Genomic DNA, 16,018 nt, shown 5'->3' on the forward strand with positions numbered 1-16,018 from the left:
GCATGGTCCTGGGACTGTTTGGTGCTCAGGGCAAACCCCTAGTGATTCCTAACAGGAGGCTGGCCAGGGACCTGAGCTCTCTCCCAGCTCCAACACAACTTCAGGAGGCCATCTCCTATGGCAAAACAGCACTTCTTATTTAAGATATGGTGTGGTGAGGAGGGAAGTGCTGTGTGGGGGTGTTCCTTGTCTCAGCTCAGCCACCCCTGGGTGCAGGATGCTGTGTGTGCACCCCTGAGCATCCTGAGCAGCCCCAGCTGCTCTTGGACCAGAGCACTGGAAACGACAAGCAGAGAGCAAGCTACCACCCTGCTCATGCCTGTGTCCCTCTGGCTGACAGATCCCCAGGCTCCAGGAGGGTGACACCCTGACATTTCCCCTTCTTCTGTTTCCAAGTGTCACTTCTCAGCACAGTCAAGGAGCTGTCAAGCTCCCTGTCCCCCGTGGTGCCTCTGAGGGCACCCACCCCAACCCTGCTTCCAGAAGAGGGGAATGAGAGGAAGGGGGGCAGAGCAGGGCAAGGGGATGGAGATGACAGCACTTGGAAGCCCCTCCCCAACCTGCAAGCAGATCAGGCTTTAACTCCCAGCCATTGTGGGCACTTCCTTGTGGATATTTATTTTTTTAAAAATAATTTCTTCTAGCTTCTGAAGCCCTCCAGTGCCAAGCTGTCATTTTGCTCTTTTAATTGTATTTTTTGCTGCTCTCTAGCAAGTCTGCAAGCTGCTTCCAAGCTCTCTCCACACTTAACCATTTGCAGACAGAAAGATGTGCTGAGATGTTTTTCTCCTTTCTGAAGGATGTGCTCTTTCCCCCTTTTGCATCCCTTTCAGTGGCTGCTGGAGCTGGTGCTAGAGTTACAGAAAAATTCCTGTGAAGGAGCAGGCAGAGTATTTGGAAAAAGGTGAAAAGAGAAGAGAAGAGAAGAGAAGAGAAGAGAAGAGAAGAGCAGAGAAGAGAAGAGAAGAGAAGAGAAGAGAAGAGAAGAGAAGAGAAGAGAAGAGAAGAGAAGAGAAGAGAGAAGGCAGTTCTCAAGGAAACCCCCCTTGAGACTCCTGTTTTAGCTCACATCTAGGGCTGAGAGAAGTGAAAACGAAATATTCTCAAATCTTTGCTATTCTCAGCAGCTCTCAGAAGGGAAAAAAAGGTATGAAATGGTGACGTGGGAAAAAAAAGCTAAAATGGATTCAATAATATGTTTTCTGTTTGACAAGTAGCAATTACCAGAAGCTTCAGGAAGAGGTGCTTGGCTCCTGGCATCTCACTTCTCCTTCAGCTGGCTCTGCTCTGGTGCAAGCTGTACATTACCAGCAGAAATTCTTCAAGCCCAAAGGTTGGTTTGATCACCTGGAAGCACAAACCTCTCCCAACAAGCCTAGGGGCAAGGAAGCAAGATGCTATTTCAACCCACAAGATGCTTTTATGTATGGTATCTGCTTAAACAACCTCCAGAGGTGGCACTCAGCTGCCCTGGCACATTTGCAAGTGCCAGGTACATCCCACCAAAGACACATTTTAAGCAGAGATGATCTGACTGGTGTGGTGGGGGGCAGGAAGAAATCTCCTGTGCTTTTTGCTGTTTGTATGGGGTCACAGAGCAGACAATGGGAGCACATAGCCCCTGCCACAGAGTGATATGGGGGCTGTCACAGAATTTTTCTGGTTGGAAAAGGCCTTTAGATCATTGATCCAACCACTAATCTAACACTGCTGAGTCCAGTGCTAAACCATATTCCATCTACACATCTTTTAAACACCTCCAGGGATGGAGATTCAACCCCCTCCCTGGGCAGCCTGTTCCAGGGTTTAATAACCCTTTCAGTGATGAAAGTTCTTCTGGTCCCCAATCTAACCCTCCCCTTGGCATAACTGGAGACCATTTCCTCATCTTGTTTGCTTGCTACAAGGAGAAGGGACATGCCCCCACCTTGCTGCAACCTCATTTCAGGGAGTTTTAGAGCAATTAGGTCTCCTCTCAGCCTTCTTTTCTCCAGAATAAACAACCCCATTTCCCTCAGACACTCCTCATAAGACTTGCTCTCCAGACCCTTCACCACCTTCATTGCCTTTCTCTGGACTTGCTCAAGCCCCTTGATATCTTCTTTGCAGTGAAGGGCCCAAAAGTGAGAATAGTGTTCAAGGGGTGGCCTCAGCAGTGCTGAGTTCAGGGGGAAAACACTTCCCTCCTCTTGCTGGCCACACTATTACTGATACAACCCAAGATGCTCTTGGCCTGGGACAATTTTGGGTCATGTTTAGCCAGCTGTTGACTGACATCCCCAGGTCCTTTTCCTCTGGGCAGCTTTCCAGCCACTCTTCCCTGTAGTATTACATGGGCTTGTTGACTGCAGGACCTGGAACTTGGCCTTGTTGAACCTCATACAATTAGCCTTGGCTGATCAATCCAGCCTGTCCAGGTCCCCCTGTGGAGCCTTCCTACCTTCAAGCACATCAACACTCCCTCCCAGCTTAGTGTCATCTGCAAACTTGCTCAGGGTGCACTCAGTGCCCTCATCCAGATCACTGATAAAGACATTAATGAGAACTGTTCCCCAACACTGAGCCCTGGGGGACACAACTCTTTGGGCCCAGCCATACAGTCCCTTTTTTACCCCCCAAAAAAATACACAGGTTTAAGCCATATGTTCCTCAGACCATGGGCAAAGTAGTGTTGGAACGAAGCTCAGACCATGGAAAATGAGATAGTAGTTTTGGGATACCCGAGTCTCATTTTTTAAATGCCTCTTTCCAAATGGGAAAGGAGATGGTCCTACAGCTCTAGGATTTTTTTTGTGGAAGTAAGCAGCTCACAGGGCAGCAGAAGAGCCCTTTCCTTTCTATAGCCATGAGGTCCCTTGTCACATAGGGAGTTTCATCTGGAGCTGGTGGGAAGCAGAGCATCCCACAGCAGCAATGCATTTATATGGTACAGAAATAGGACTTCTAGGGACTTCTAGGGAGCTGCTCCAATGCCTAGAAGAGATTTGGCAGGATTTGTACCTCCCTTACCACCCTCCCCTTCTTTCAGCTACAGCTTTCCTCTGCAGACCAGAGGCACACCTGAAAGAAGAGGTCTTGCTGCATCTGCCTGTCACAGTCCTGTCCACTGGCTGTAGCACCAGTGACATTTACTGCTTCCCAGCCTTGCAAAGATGACACTTTTGGGTTTAAATCCACTGCATGGATCAGCCAGTTGACTTACCTTACCACAAGGAGGGGCAGATGGTGAGGAAGAGTGTGGTGCTTGAGTATAAATGGTGGCGGAAGGTGATGACTACCATGGTGGGCAATTGCCTGTAAAAAAAATGCCTGTGAGATCCAGACTGAGTTTGCAGGATCAGTAGTTAGCTTAAAAATGTTCTCCCTCACAGGAGAGGAATTTGTCCCTTGCCCTGCAAGATGCAAAAGCTTCTGGCAATGGAAAATGCAGCTGAGTTGTGTCCTTGCTCAGAGCAGCAGCAGGGATGGGACACGTGCCTGGGTCCCCAAAGTGCCATGTGCTCCCCCAGGGTGCAGCACCACGACAGCCTCTGCCACCTTCCCACTTCTTTTGGTTGTGTCTCACAAGCTTTTCTGTGGATGAGGAAACTTTGCCTACCCCTCCAACTCTAAAGTGTACTGGTCCTGTTTACTCTTCATTATGATAATTAATGCTATTACTGTTATTGTGGGGCTACCTAGAATCTGCCTTCAAGGGGTGTTTTAGATGAGGTGATGGCTAAACACACAGGACAGGACAGGCTCTGCCCTGCAGACTTGATAGCCAGTGCTGTTCATCTTCCTTGATTTGGAAAGGTGCTGGTCGTGCTGCTAATTGAGTGCAGGTGCCAATTTGGTAAAACACAGTTTCATGAACTTGTTCCTCCTTTTGTGTTCTGTTTGCCACTTCCTTGAAGGACTCACAGATAAAAAGACCTTGTCAATGCTTGCCTGAGACTTTCCAAAGCTGTTTATTCTGGTCGTCCAAAGAAATTGCTGCTGGGATGGAGATACTCCATGTGCAAACACATGTAGGAAGAACAGAGGGAGAAAAATGGCTATATTTATACTCCAGCCTTTTCTACAGCAAACCAAAGATGTTACAATCCAAACAGAATATTTTTAGAAAGCCCTGAGTTGTGCCAGGACAAAGAAAGCCAGAAAGAGAAGGTAAAAGAAAAGAGAGTGTGCTGTGGGCAGGGGGAGTTGGGGCTGATGGGGTGGTGGGGACCCACAGCTGCCCCTCCCCAAGATCCAGTGCTTTGTGGTCACCATTTGTCCCCTCTTCTGGACACGTCACAAGGAAGCTGCATGCATCCCAGCAGAAAAGGTGGTGACACCATCACATTTGCAGCAAACCTGACATAGAAGGGCTCAGACCCTGCAGTGGTGACAAGGGCATGGGACAGACTGAGTGGTTCAAGCTGACTGCAGGGATTGAAATCCATACCCTTAAGATGGCCTTAAAAACTTCAAAATTTCTTTAAAACCTCCACCTCCGTGAAAAACTTTGAAGCCAACAATAGCCCTGCCAGCGTTGTGGAAGAAAATGTGCATGGATGTGAAAGAAAATGGATGTGGAAGAAAATGTGGGTAGATGCATCTGCTCTGCATGTTTACAAACCACCATCCAATTCCACTGCATTGGCAGATGGGGCTGCTGTGGCCACACACCCCCCAAGGGAGCAGAAACCAGGAATATCCATGTTTCAGGCAAAGACTGCTTTTTCTTGGGATTCAGAGGGCAGAAGAGTTGGTTGCAAAGGGCTGGGAGGATCAAGAGAGGAGAAGTAGCACTGGGCATGGCTCATGGCCATGACTAAATATCCTTTGGGGATATGCCCAGGTCAGCACTGCTCTCCTGTGGCTGTCCAAGGAGAAGGTGTCCCACTGGGGCAGCATCACCACCAAAACACCAGGGACAGTGTTACTCAGAGTTGACTCTGTGGTGACAGCTAACAGGAAGGGTCTAAGGGGTGTCTGAGATGTAGACATGGATGCCCTGTCCTAAGAGCCTCAGCTATTGATTGTCATGGCTTGGTCCCTTGAAGCCACCTGCTCCCAGGGAAGGGAGGGAGCTAGTTTGGCTACAACGGGATCCATCGAGTCCCCAAACCCTCAGCTTCTCCTTCAGGGCTAATGGAGGAGTTGCTGGGCATGCAAGGGAGGGATTGTTGTACATTGTTGCCCCAGTGTCTTCTTGAACAACTTATCAACCTGCATGTTACCCATCATTCTGCAGGTCTCCAGCAATGGCAGCCCAGCAATGGCGTGAGGGGAGGGAGGAGAGCAGAGGGAGGAGAACTGGATGAATTTGGTAAAAATTTTTGTTCAGCTTAATTCAGACCACATTTCCTCAGAGACTTTGAGGCACATCATCAAACAGGAGATCACTGTCAGCTCCATGACACTGCCATAGGGTTACCCATGCTATATTATCTATGTATACAATACCAATATTGTAGTTTGTAAGTGTGTCCTTCCTGAAGTGAGAAATCAAGCCCGTGGGTTATTTTACCTTCAAAAAAAGAATTCTGAAAGAGCAGGCTGCGTGCCCTAGGGTGTTTGCAGCACAGAAAGGGTAAAAACACTGTCTTTATTTCTTGTACTAAACTAGAAAATTATTTGGTGTGGGCCTGGCAGGGGCTTTGCAGCTGGGAGCAGGAATGGCTGCAGCCTCCAAACAGGGAGGTGCAGGTGCCTCTCCCCAGTGCCTCTGCCCCTCTTCTCGCTCCTCCCTGGGCCCACCGGCAGCTCCCTGCGGCTCGGGGGAGACGCGGAGGGACGGACGCGGGTAAGGGGCAGGGGGGAAGATGGCGAGGGTGACGATGGCGGGGCGGGGGGGGAGTGAGGATGGAGGTGGGAGGATGGCGCGAAGGAGGCTGAAGGGGCGGGGGGTGAGGATGGCGGAGCCGCAGCGCCGCCCGGTGAGCGGCGACCGTACTGCGGCTTCCTAGTGCGAGACTGATGCGGGCATAGTGTTGCGGTACTGCTGCTGTGGTACTGCTGTGGTACTGCTGAAGTATTGCTGTGGTACTGCAGAGGTACTGCTGCTGCGGAGCTGCTGCGGTACTGCTGCTGTGGTACTGCTGAGGTACTGCTGTGGTATTGCTGTGGTACTGCTGTGGTATGCTGAGGTACTGCTGCTGAGGCACTGCTGTGGTGCTGCTGTGGTACTGCTGAGGTACTGCTGCTGAGGTATTGCTGTGGTACTGCTGGGGTACTGCTAGAGGTATTGCTGAGGTACTGCTGAGGTACTGCCGCTACAGTACTGCTGTGGTTCTGCTGTGGTTCTGCTGTGGTACTGCTGCGGTTCTGCTGTGGTACTGCTGCTGTGGTACCACTGCTGCGGTACTGCTGTGGTATTGCTGCAGTACTGCTGCGGTACTGCTGTGGTACTGCTGAGGTACTGCTGTGGTAGTGCTGTGGTACTGCTGAGGTACTGCGGCGGTATTGCTGAGGTACTGCTGAGGTACTGCCCCTTCGGTACTGCTGCTGAGGTAGTGCCGCTGTGGTGCTGCTGTGGTGCTGCTGTGGAGCTTCTGTGGTACTGCTGTGGTACTGCTGTGGTACTGCTGAGGTACTGCTGGGGTACTGCTGAGGTATTGCTGTGGTACTGCTGCGGTACTGCTGAGGTACTGCCACTACAATACTGCTGTGGTTCTGCTGTGGTTCTGCTGTGGTACTGCTGCGGTACTGCTGAGGTACTGCTGTGGTACTGCTGCGGTACTGCTGGGTACTGCTGAGGTGTTGCTGTGGTTCTGCTGCGGTACTGCTGAGGTACTGATGTGGTGCTGTTGAGGTACTGCTGTGGTACTGCTGAGGTAGTGCTGTGGTACTGCTCTGGTACTGCTGAGGTATTGCTGACGTACTGCTGAGGTACTGCCGCTGCGGTACTGCTGCGGTTCTGCTGTGGAGCTGCTGCGGTACTGCTGTGGTATAGCAAGACAAGAGGGCACAGTCTCAAGTTGTGCCGGGGGAGGTTTAGGTTGGACATTAGAAAGAATTTCTTTATGGAGAGGGTGATCAGACACTGGAATGGGCTGCCCAGGGAAGGGGTGGATTCTCCATCCCTGGAGATATTTCAAAAGAGCCTGGATGTGGCACTCAGTGTCATGGGCTGGGAACCACGGGGAGAGTGGATCAAGGGTTGGACTTGATGATCTCTGAGGTCCCTTCCAACCCAGACGATTCTATGATTGCTGTGGTGCTGCTGTGGTACTGCTGCTGTGGTACTGCTGCTGTGGTACTGCTGCGCTACTGTTGTGGTACTACTGTGGTATTGCTGTGGAGCTGCTGCGGTGCTGCTGTGGTACTGCTGCTGTGGTACTGCTGTGGTGCTGCTGCACTACTGCTGTGGTACTGCTGTGGTATTGCTGTGGTACTGCTGCGGTGCTACTGCTGCTGGCATATGGCTGCAGTACTGCTGTGGAATTGCTGTAGTGCTGCTGCAGGCATACTGAGGCCATTCTGCTGCCATACTGCAGCCGTTCTTCCGTGGCCCTCCTGTGGCCCTGCTGCAGGCGTTCTGTGTCCCTTCTGCTGCTGTACTGTGCAGCTCGGCCCAGTTCGGCCTGGCCCGGCCCAGCCCAACCCCTTGGTAGAACCCCACTGTGTGAGGGAAGCCTCTGGGACTGCACATCCTGTAAATCCAGTCCCCCCTTTGCTCCTCCGTGGCAGGCGGCTGACAGGATCCCCCCTGTCACACAGGACACATCTCACCCGCTGTGAGGGATGGGACTGGGAAACCAAAGGTGCCGTGTGGAGGCCCCGGGTTGGTTTCTACCCCTCGTGCCTCAGCGTTTCCCTCCTGCCCGTGCCCCATCTGCCACAAACGCTCCCCTGATTTCTGTGAGCCCCAGGAGGTGGTGAGGGAGCTGCAGAGCAGATCACAGGACTCCCACACAGCAACCTTGGCCTGGCAATGCTCTGGAGATACCTACTAAGAGAGGCAGCCCTTAGGAGCAGAGGGATTCCAGCAAAGGTCTGTCCTCTGCTGGAAAAGCACCTTCCAAACCCTCCTTGTACCCCTGCACCTCTCAGCCCCTCATGCTGCACCCTGCTAGAAAGTCACTCGATCATCACAGCCAACTCCTTCCTGATAGTTCCAGAGACATGTGGAGACTGGACTTATAAAAAGTCATCTATTTAAACCATTTTCCATCCTAAAACACCCTACACAGAGAACTACAGATGTCTGAGCATTCAATGCACCACCAGTTCATTCCCTGTCTGCAAAGCTTACCAGCCACCAGCACTTTCTTTCTGAACACTGCTTATCAAACAGTGCTGGCCAGAGAGGATGCCATTCTCTTTTTAACCAAGTGTGCTTTGCTTTGGGCTAGTTCTCCATGGGTTTTATACTTCAGAACTTTCCATTTTCCCTCACGTTCCTAAACAGAGAAAGATTCAGCCTGTCATTTGGGGTTCCTTAAATTAAGAATATGTTATCTGAAAGGGCTTTGCCATGGGGACTGCCTAAGATCAGCTTGGATGCTCTGTTCCCCACAAGGTCATGGTGCAATGGAAACCTGCCCTTGCACCAGGGCAGAAACCCTGTCTTTTTGCCTGAAAAAACCCATGTTTGCCTTGTTTCCTGAGCCTCCCAATTCCAGCTACCTCTGGTGTCGCTGCAAAGTGCAATCAAAAATCTGTGCTTCTTTAATACCCTGTGCATCACCTAGGAAAGGGCTAATGGGAGAGACAGACCACTTGAGAGGCTGATCAATAGACCTGCCTGATTTTGATGTTCAATATTTTGCAGGGGGAAGTGCTGTCTAAACCCTCAATTACCCTTCCCTCGCCTCCTGACAACCACAGAGGTTTAAACCCTCTTCAGTACCTGTAAGTGGACCACTGCCTAATCAAAGGCTGGAAAATGCCAGCACATCCCTGAGCCACTTGAAGAGGTGAGTATTTAATGCTGAAAAGAGATGCAGTGGAGGGAAACAGCCCCATGCCTCCAGTTATAAGGAAAATAGGGAAAACAGGGAAGAACAGAAAAAGCAGTTTTTAGAAAACACGTTAAGATGGACCGGGTGTTGAAGATGTTTTAGGAACAGTTTCAGGAGAACCCTGTAAGCCCAGATTTTCTGGAAATCAGGCCCAGATTGGTGTGAACTGGGCAGGAGGCTTATTGAGTGGGATGGGTTTTGATGGTAGAGAGTGGGGAGGCTGCAAGCCCTGCCCTGCCATGGGGCTCACTTGGCTTTGGAGTTGTTCCCTGTCACCTGCTGTGACACATCCCAGGGCTGGGAGAAGGGTTGGTGGGGAGGCAGTGGCAGGCACCCATCCAGAGAGATAACCAACAGCCACCCTGAAATGAAGCAGGGTGAAAACAAGGAGGAGAAAGAGGGGGAGTGAACATGCTGCCATGAACAGATGAGGGACAGGAGGATTCTGCAGGCTGGTTGTCCAGCTGGAGGCAGCATGCTCAGCTTCCTGGAAATTCAGTAGAGGAATAAGATTTCATGTCTATCTCCACCCATTAAACAGATCAGTGTTTACTGAAAGGAAGGGTTGTTCTAAGCCCCTGTTTTTTTTTCAGGAAACCACTGCTTCCTTACAGACATCTCCTGGTAGAATCTCCTGGCAGCAGAGGAGAGCAGCAGACCTGAGAGCTGCTGAGGTTTTGCAGTCCTTTGATGAGCCCCTTGCCTGATGTGAACCCACAGGAACAGCTGGAGTTTTCTACCTCCCAGTTCAACCCCTGTCTTGGCCACCAAAAGCCTGTGGGAGGCAGAGGGAAGGCTTCAGAAGAGAAGAAGTAAAAAGAGACTTGCAACATCAGACACATTTATGAGCCATTCCTTTAGTGGGCTGTGAATCACAGTGAAGAAGGGAGCTGAAAGGATGGTTTGGATTTCTTTTCTTCCTTGATGCATCTCTGATTACAGTTCTTTATGACTTAACATAAGTTTTGATAATTCTGACTGAATAGCAAGGGGGAGGCTCTAAGACTTTAAAGCTGCTTTGCCCAGAAAGTAGGCAGAAGAAGTTTCTAAAACAGCTTTTAGCTCCTCTTTTAGGGTCATCTGGCCCTCAGAAGGAGATTTCAGGTTTAGGATCAGACACCTCTAGGCCACCACTTCTCAAGAACACATGAGAATGGAGTTTCCTTCAGTCATGCATGTAGGGAATTAGGCAGAAATAAAACACTTGTACTGTTCTGGACAGCTGTGGACCCTGGGAGAAGGGTATCATCTTTTCAAGTCTTGTTAGCAAGAATAGAAGCCCAGAGACTGCCTGACCTATGGCCAATCCTACCATCTGCCTTGAGACAGGAGGATAACCAAGAGACTGTGAGAGCTGATGAGGCACCATCAGGTCTCACCTGTGGAGAACACAACCTGGGGTTGCTTACTGTGTGCCCGAGGCCTGATGGAGCAACCATTATGGTGGACAGGTAAGAGGCTGAGTCCTGTTCTTACCTCTGCTGTCAGAGTGGTTCCAAAGAGTGTTTATCAATATGGTGATAGGTGTTTTATAAATATAAATATAAATATAAATATAAATATAAATATAAATATAAATATAAATATAAATATAAATATAGATATAAATAGAAATAGAAATAGAAATAGAAATAGAAATAGAAATAGAAATAGAAATAGAAATAGAAATAGACATAGAAATAGACATAGAAATAGACATAGAAATAGAAATATACATAGAAATATACATAGAAATATACACAGAAATATACATAGAAATATACATAGAAATAGAAATATACATAGAAATAGACATAGACATAGACATAGACATAGACATAGACAGAAATAGAAATAGAAATATACATAGAAATGTACATAGAAATAAAAATAGAAATAGAAATATACATAGAAATAAAAATAAAAATAGAAATATACATAGGAATATATTTATAATAATACATAAGAGGAGCAGCACCTGGTGGTGTAATTATGGATTAGAAAGGATGTGAATATGACTTCCCATGCTACTACTGAACAGATATGAAACATCTTCCTGTTCTAGGACCTCCAAAGCACCTTGCAGCCAAGGACAGGTATCAGCCATCTTCTGGAGAGCCTCTGGAAGGAGAGGGGGAGATAACATCAGCCACGTCAGCCACTTGTTCCTGGTCCCCCTGTGCCAGCAGTAGTTGGACTATGGGATGGGAGGCTCCTGGGACATGACTCAGCACGGGGCCCATCCTGGAGCTGAGTCACTCTGGCACCACCAGAGGAGAGGAAAGGCCACCAGGCACGTCACAAGCAGCAGTCAGTTGCCCTTCTCCATGCTCTCCCCCCTGTCACTCTGTCCCCACAGCTCACAGCTGTCCCCAGGCATCAGGGACCAGATGGCACAGAGCAAGGAGCTGATGTGGCAGCAACTCTGATGTGTCATGGCAATTGGAACAAGGAGGTGAGGCAGGCATGGTGGCACTGAGAAGAGGACAGTGTGGTCCTTATATAAAAATCTTCCCTGCAAACTGAAAAGTGCATCGAGCAGGTAACAGCTGAAGGGAGGGAAGGAGTCAACCCCTTAACCCCTTCTTTCCTTTTCTTTCCCTTTTCTTTCTTTGTTTTGTTCTTGTTTGTTTGTGGGTTTTTTTAGGGAGGAGGGGTTGTTTTTTTCCTTTATTTTTCATTGTGGAGGTTTTTCAGGGAGGCTTTTCAAGAGCATCTTATTTAACAGCTCCTATTTTAATTTTTTTCCTTTTCTGTTTCCTCCATTGATGATCTCACACATTCTCACCTGAGCAGCCCCAAACATGCTGTAAGGCTTAGTTGCACACAAGGCCTTTCAAATAGATCTGGGCCAAGGGGAGATGATAATTTGGGAAAAGAAGCAGCTAGGAAAGATGCTCTAAGGACAACCAGTCTCACCCTGAGACTCAAGCCACCACTATCACCCTGTGCCTAAGCTGCTTTGGCTATGCTTTGGTGACTTCCTGCTGTGCTCTAGGAGACAAAATGGGATCAGGAGAGAAGGTTTTGTGCAGAGCTGGTGCACATCCATACCCCCCTGCCCATTCCCCATGTTGTGCTGGGAGAGATGAGATGCTCCTTTTCTGGAGCTTTCTTCTCAAGGAAAAAAATGGTGACCAGTGCTGAATTTCAGTCTTGGGTCTCCACTGCCTGGCAGCTGCAATTTTCATGGGGACACCCCAGGAATGAAAACAGGTGCCCCAAGTTGAGGGGGGCACCACAAGGTGGAGATGAAGGCCAAGTTTTCTGCCCATCCAAGGTCTGGCTTGACCTGTATTGATGTCCTTAAATGATGTCCCTGAAATCATGGGCTGCCGTGGCACTGGGATGGGGGGGATGATGAGGGTGGGATAGTAACCAAAACAGACAGTGGGACCACACCAGCTCTGCACCATTTGTGTATTTCAGGTGCTCAGAGGTGCTGGGCAACCTCAGCAGGGATGCAGCACTGGAACTGATCAAACAGGGGCTTAAGAGAGACCTTCCCCAGGGCTGTAAAGCAGTTTGCACCCTGGGGCACAGGGAAAGTCAGGGAGCTGTCTCTGCACCCACATTGTGCTGTTTATCACCAGGGCAGAGGGAGCATCTCCACTGGGGCTGTGTTTGCTTTGCCTGGCTGTGGCAGTGTGATAGGGACTGCAGTGACACAAATGGGGACCCTGCCACCCCCCTGCTGTCACTGTCAGTGATACAGATGCTTGTGTGCACAGCCAGACCCTCACCCTAGTCCCAAACCTCCACCAGCTTCAGCCCCCAGCTCTGTGCCCACCTTCTCCATCTTTCAAATTCATCTGCACTGCTCCAGCCCAGCCCAGTCCACCACAGGGAATGGGAAGGCTCCCTTATCACCTCCCAGCTCCTCCATCTCTTTGAAAAGCAGAGGGAAATTCTCACATTTCTCTCAGTCATTTGCAAAATGCCCACACCATGGAGAAGCTGGTCCTGCACCCCCTCACCCACTCCCCAGCAATTTCTTGGCCAATTTCAGGAATAAACTACATTGGAAAGCCTGACCTGGCTCAGTGTGCCTTAATCACAGATTATCAGGCACATTGATCCCTTCCCACTTCTGATGCTTCAGCATCCCAAATCCCCAGGCAGTGCCCCATGGCAGCATCCCAGAGCCTCTGTGCCCAGGGCTGCCCTGCAGCATCCTCTGGGCCATGGGCAGCTGGCTTGGGATGATCCAATCTTGGGGATGGGTGCCTCTTTTTTGTGTAATTGTGAGGGGGACTGGTTTTCTGCATTTTGGCTGCCATTTTGAAGCTCTGAACTGAGGGATCTCAGGGGGTATTGCTTGATGTGCTCTCCTTCACCTGTCAGGTTATTTCTGGACAGATGGAGAGCTTTGATCAGTGCATGGTCTCCCTCAGAGCTGCCACACTTGTGTCTCTCAGGTATCAAAAAGTTCCCTGAGCTTTCCATAAGGCTCCTTTGTGGAGATGCTACTCAGTATCCCTACAAAATAATATTTATTTTGTTAAAAAAAACTGCTGTAAGATGTGATGCATGAAGACCTGAAGTGATAAGCTGAGTGTGGCTGTGCTGAAGCCAAGAAGATGAGACCTTTTACACCCAAAGTAGTCAATTTCCCAGTATGCAAAGGTTCATGCTGATGAAAAACATGGAAAAGATGAAAATCCAAGGAAAGATCTGTGCTTTTTAATCATGAGAGCCTTTGTTCATCCCAGTCGTGCCAAATAACTCTCTCAGGAAGCAGAGATTTGGCTAAAGTGCTGAAGAGTGTTCAATCCATAACAGCCAAACAAACCACAGGAAAGTGTTAAACTAACCTCTTGCCATCCCATTATCAAAAAGAAAAGAATATAAAAGGAGATAATCCTTGTTTAAATATCACAAGCAGCAGCTGAGTCAGTGGGAGCTTTAGACTGGAAATGTCAGGGAGGAATTTAGATTTTCAGAGCAGTTGCTGCTCTGCAATTATCATAAGTCACTTACAAGGACCCCTTGTCTCTCTGTTGCTCTCAGCCACGTGTCTGCAGGGAGGGGAGGGGGGGCAGAGACAAAACACATGGCCCTATTGGGGACAGATAAGGAAAACGAATGCCATCCCACTAAAGGCAAAAGGCAAATCCCTCCAGGCTATGGCTGGGCTTCTGCCACTCTGCAGGTCTGGTGTGGGAGGGGAGGAAGGGGAGCAGGAGCTAGAGGAGGACAAACCCATGGGAGAGACAGGGAAGAAATAGGAGAAAGAGGAGACTGCTGGAAAAAAAAAAAAAACACGTGCTGGCTCCCCCATTTATTTGCTTCTGGTGATGTTTTGGGGTTAGGAATGACCAGGGAAACAGAACAGTTGGAGCTTTTCCTCCTGCTTCTTCTCTGGAGCTTTTCCTCCTGTAGCAGTATGCCTTGATGCCATCTAGCATGTCCCTGATGTAAATTAAATCAGTGAAACTGCTGTTAAGTGTCCTGAGGCAGGCACTGCCTGCACCAGCAGGGAAAGGAGGAAGGATGAGCACCCAAACCAGCTGATTTCTCCCCCATTATGTGATGGAGAGACACATTTTCCCAGCTGGTACAGTGGGAAAGGCTGAAGACTTCCTCTGCAGGGCTGCTTTTCTTCACTGGCTTATCTGATTCAGAAAGTGAGATCTGCAAGACCAGGGTGCAAGGTAGAAGAACCTCAGCCATGTTGTGTTGGTGGGAGGTGGTAGGGGTCTGCTCTGCCTTCCTGCCTGGGGACAGGAGGTCTGCCTGCTCTGCCTTGCTTTGTCAGATGGGTTATCACAGCCACATCTCCCCTGCACAGCACCTGGGCTCTGCCATCCTCATTAGGATATTTTTTCCTTGTCTCTATGTCTGATGGACACAATCTTCCAGTGATGTTACCTGTTCCAGTTGGGACAATTCAAGCAAAGGGTTGCATGGCTTTCCCAGTGCCCACTGGGCTTGTTTGCCCTCACTATTATGAATGTGTGTCCTACAGCTGCCTTAAACTTTTCCTCTTTGCCTAACTTTGTTCTGTTCTCCACTAGATTAGAGGATCTGTAAGCAGAGAGGACACTTCTGCCATTGGGAGGATTAGAAATGTAATCTCTTAGATCCTGATTTTCCATTGCATCCTCCCAGTAGCTTAATGACAGCATTACTGAAGGCAGGCATATTGTACCAGTCTGGATCTCAGACTTTTCTTTCTTTACTTTCCATGAGTGTGGATCAATAAAACTTTGTTGATACACCTTGAAGATCCAGAAGAGAAGCAGAAGGCTTTGATGAGTCATCCTCTTAAGCCTGCTGGGTGAAATGAACCTTGCCATGGGTGATACATTTATATTCATCCTCTGAAAAAGAGAGGAAAATATTTTCTTGTGCTCTCTCTCCCATGCATTTACTTGATGACTACCTGTTAGGAATAACAGATGAGAACCTGAACAGATATGGATCAATAAGAAAGCATTGACTTCACTGGGAAAATGCTGGTGACAATTTTTCCAATGCAGAACCCTTTGTGTCTCCATAATCGAGCTCATCCATTTGATGCTGGATGCAAAACACCATTCTGCCTATAAACAGAACAACGAATTAACATTTGGAGGAAGTCAATATTGTGACATTTTCATAGGTCTGAGACCCTTTGTATGACTCCTAATGCTGAAACCACAGCAGACCTTTGGTTTGACAGGTGGGTGGTTTTTATCCTCCAGTGCCTGAGGAGAGAGGGAACCGAGTGGGTAAGAAGACAGTGATTTTTTTTTTTTCAGGTGGAAGTAGCACTGAGTTGCAGTTTGATGGCCCACCCTGCTGACCTGGAGCTGCCATTATGGAGCATGAGAAAGGCAGCAAGAGGAGGGGGAAGGAGTTGTGTCTATGTCAGAGGAGTGACATGTTCATGAAAAAGGAGAATGCTGGGCAAACACTGACAAGGCAGCGACAGAAAAACCTGACAGAAAAACCTTGGCTTCTTCTGCCATCATTTTCTTCCACAGCCAGAGCAGCAAGGGGTGGGTGACTGGGAAAGCAAGGGAAAAAACAATGCTCATGAGGAGATGTGGGGTCCAAACCCAAACCCATTGTATGACTCCTAATGCTAAAACCACAGCAGACTTTTGGTTTGACAGGCAGGT

General features: G+C 49.0%; 1 long non-coding RNA gene across 2 annotated transcripts; it reads left to right on the forward strand.

Moving 5' to 3' along the window:
• The first annotated feature begins 8,392 nt into the window (after positions 1-8,392).
• On the forward strand, positions 8,393-15,772 carry LOC139804729 (uncharacterized). Of its 2 annotated transcripts, XR_011729514.1 has the most exons (4): positions 8,393-8,888; positions 9,527-10,384; positions 10,978-11,454; positions 15,656-15,772. It is a non-coding gene; the product is annotated as an uncharacterized lncRNA (long non-coding RNA). The 2 variants fall into 2 exon arrangements; XR_011729513.1 differs by lacking the exon at positions 15,656-15,772 and having other exon boundaries at positions 10,978-11,542.
• The last annotated feature ends 246 nt before the right edge of the window (positions 15,773-16,018 follow it).

This window comes from Heliangelus exortis, chromosome 18 (assembly GCF_036169615.1).
Source record: "Heliangelus exortis chromosome 18, bHelExo1.hap1, whole genome shotgun sequence".
Lineage (NCBI taxonomy): Eukaryota > Metazoa > Chordata > Aves > Apodiformes > Trochilidae > Heliangelus > Heliangelus exortis.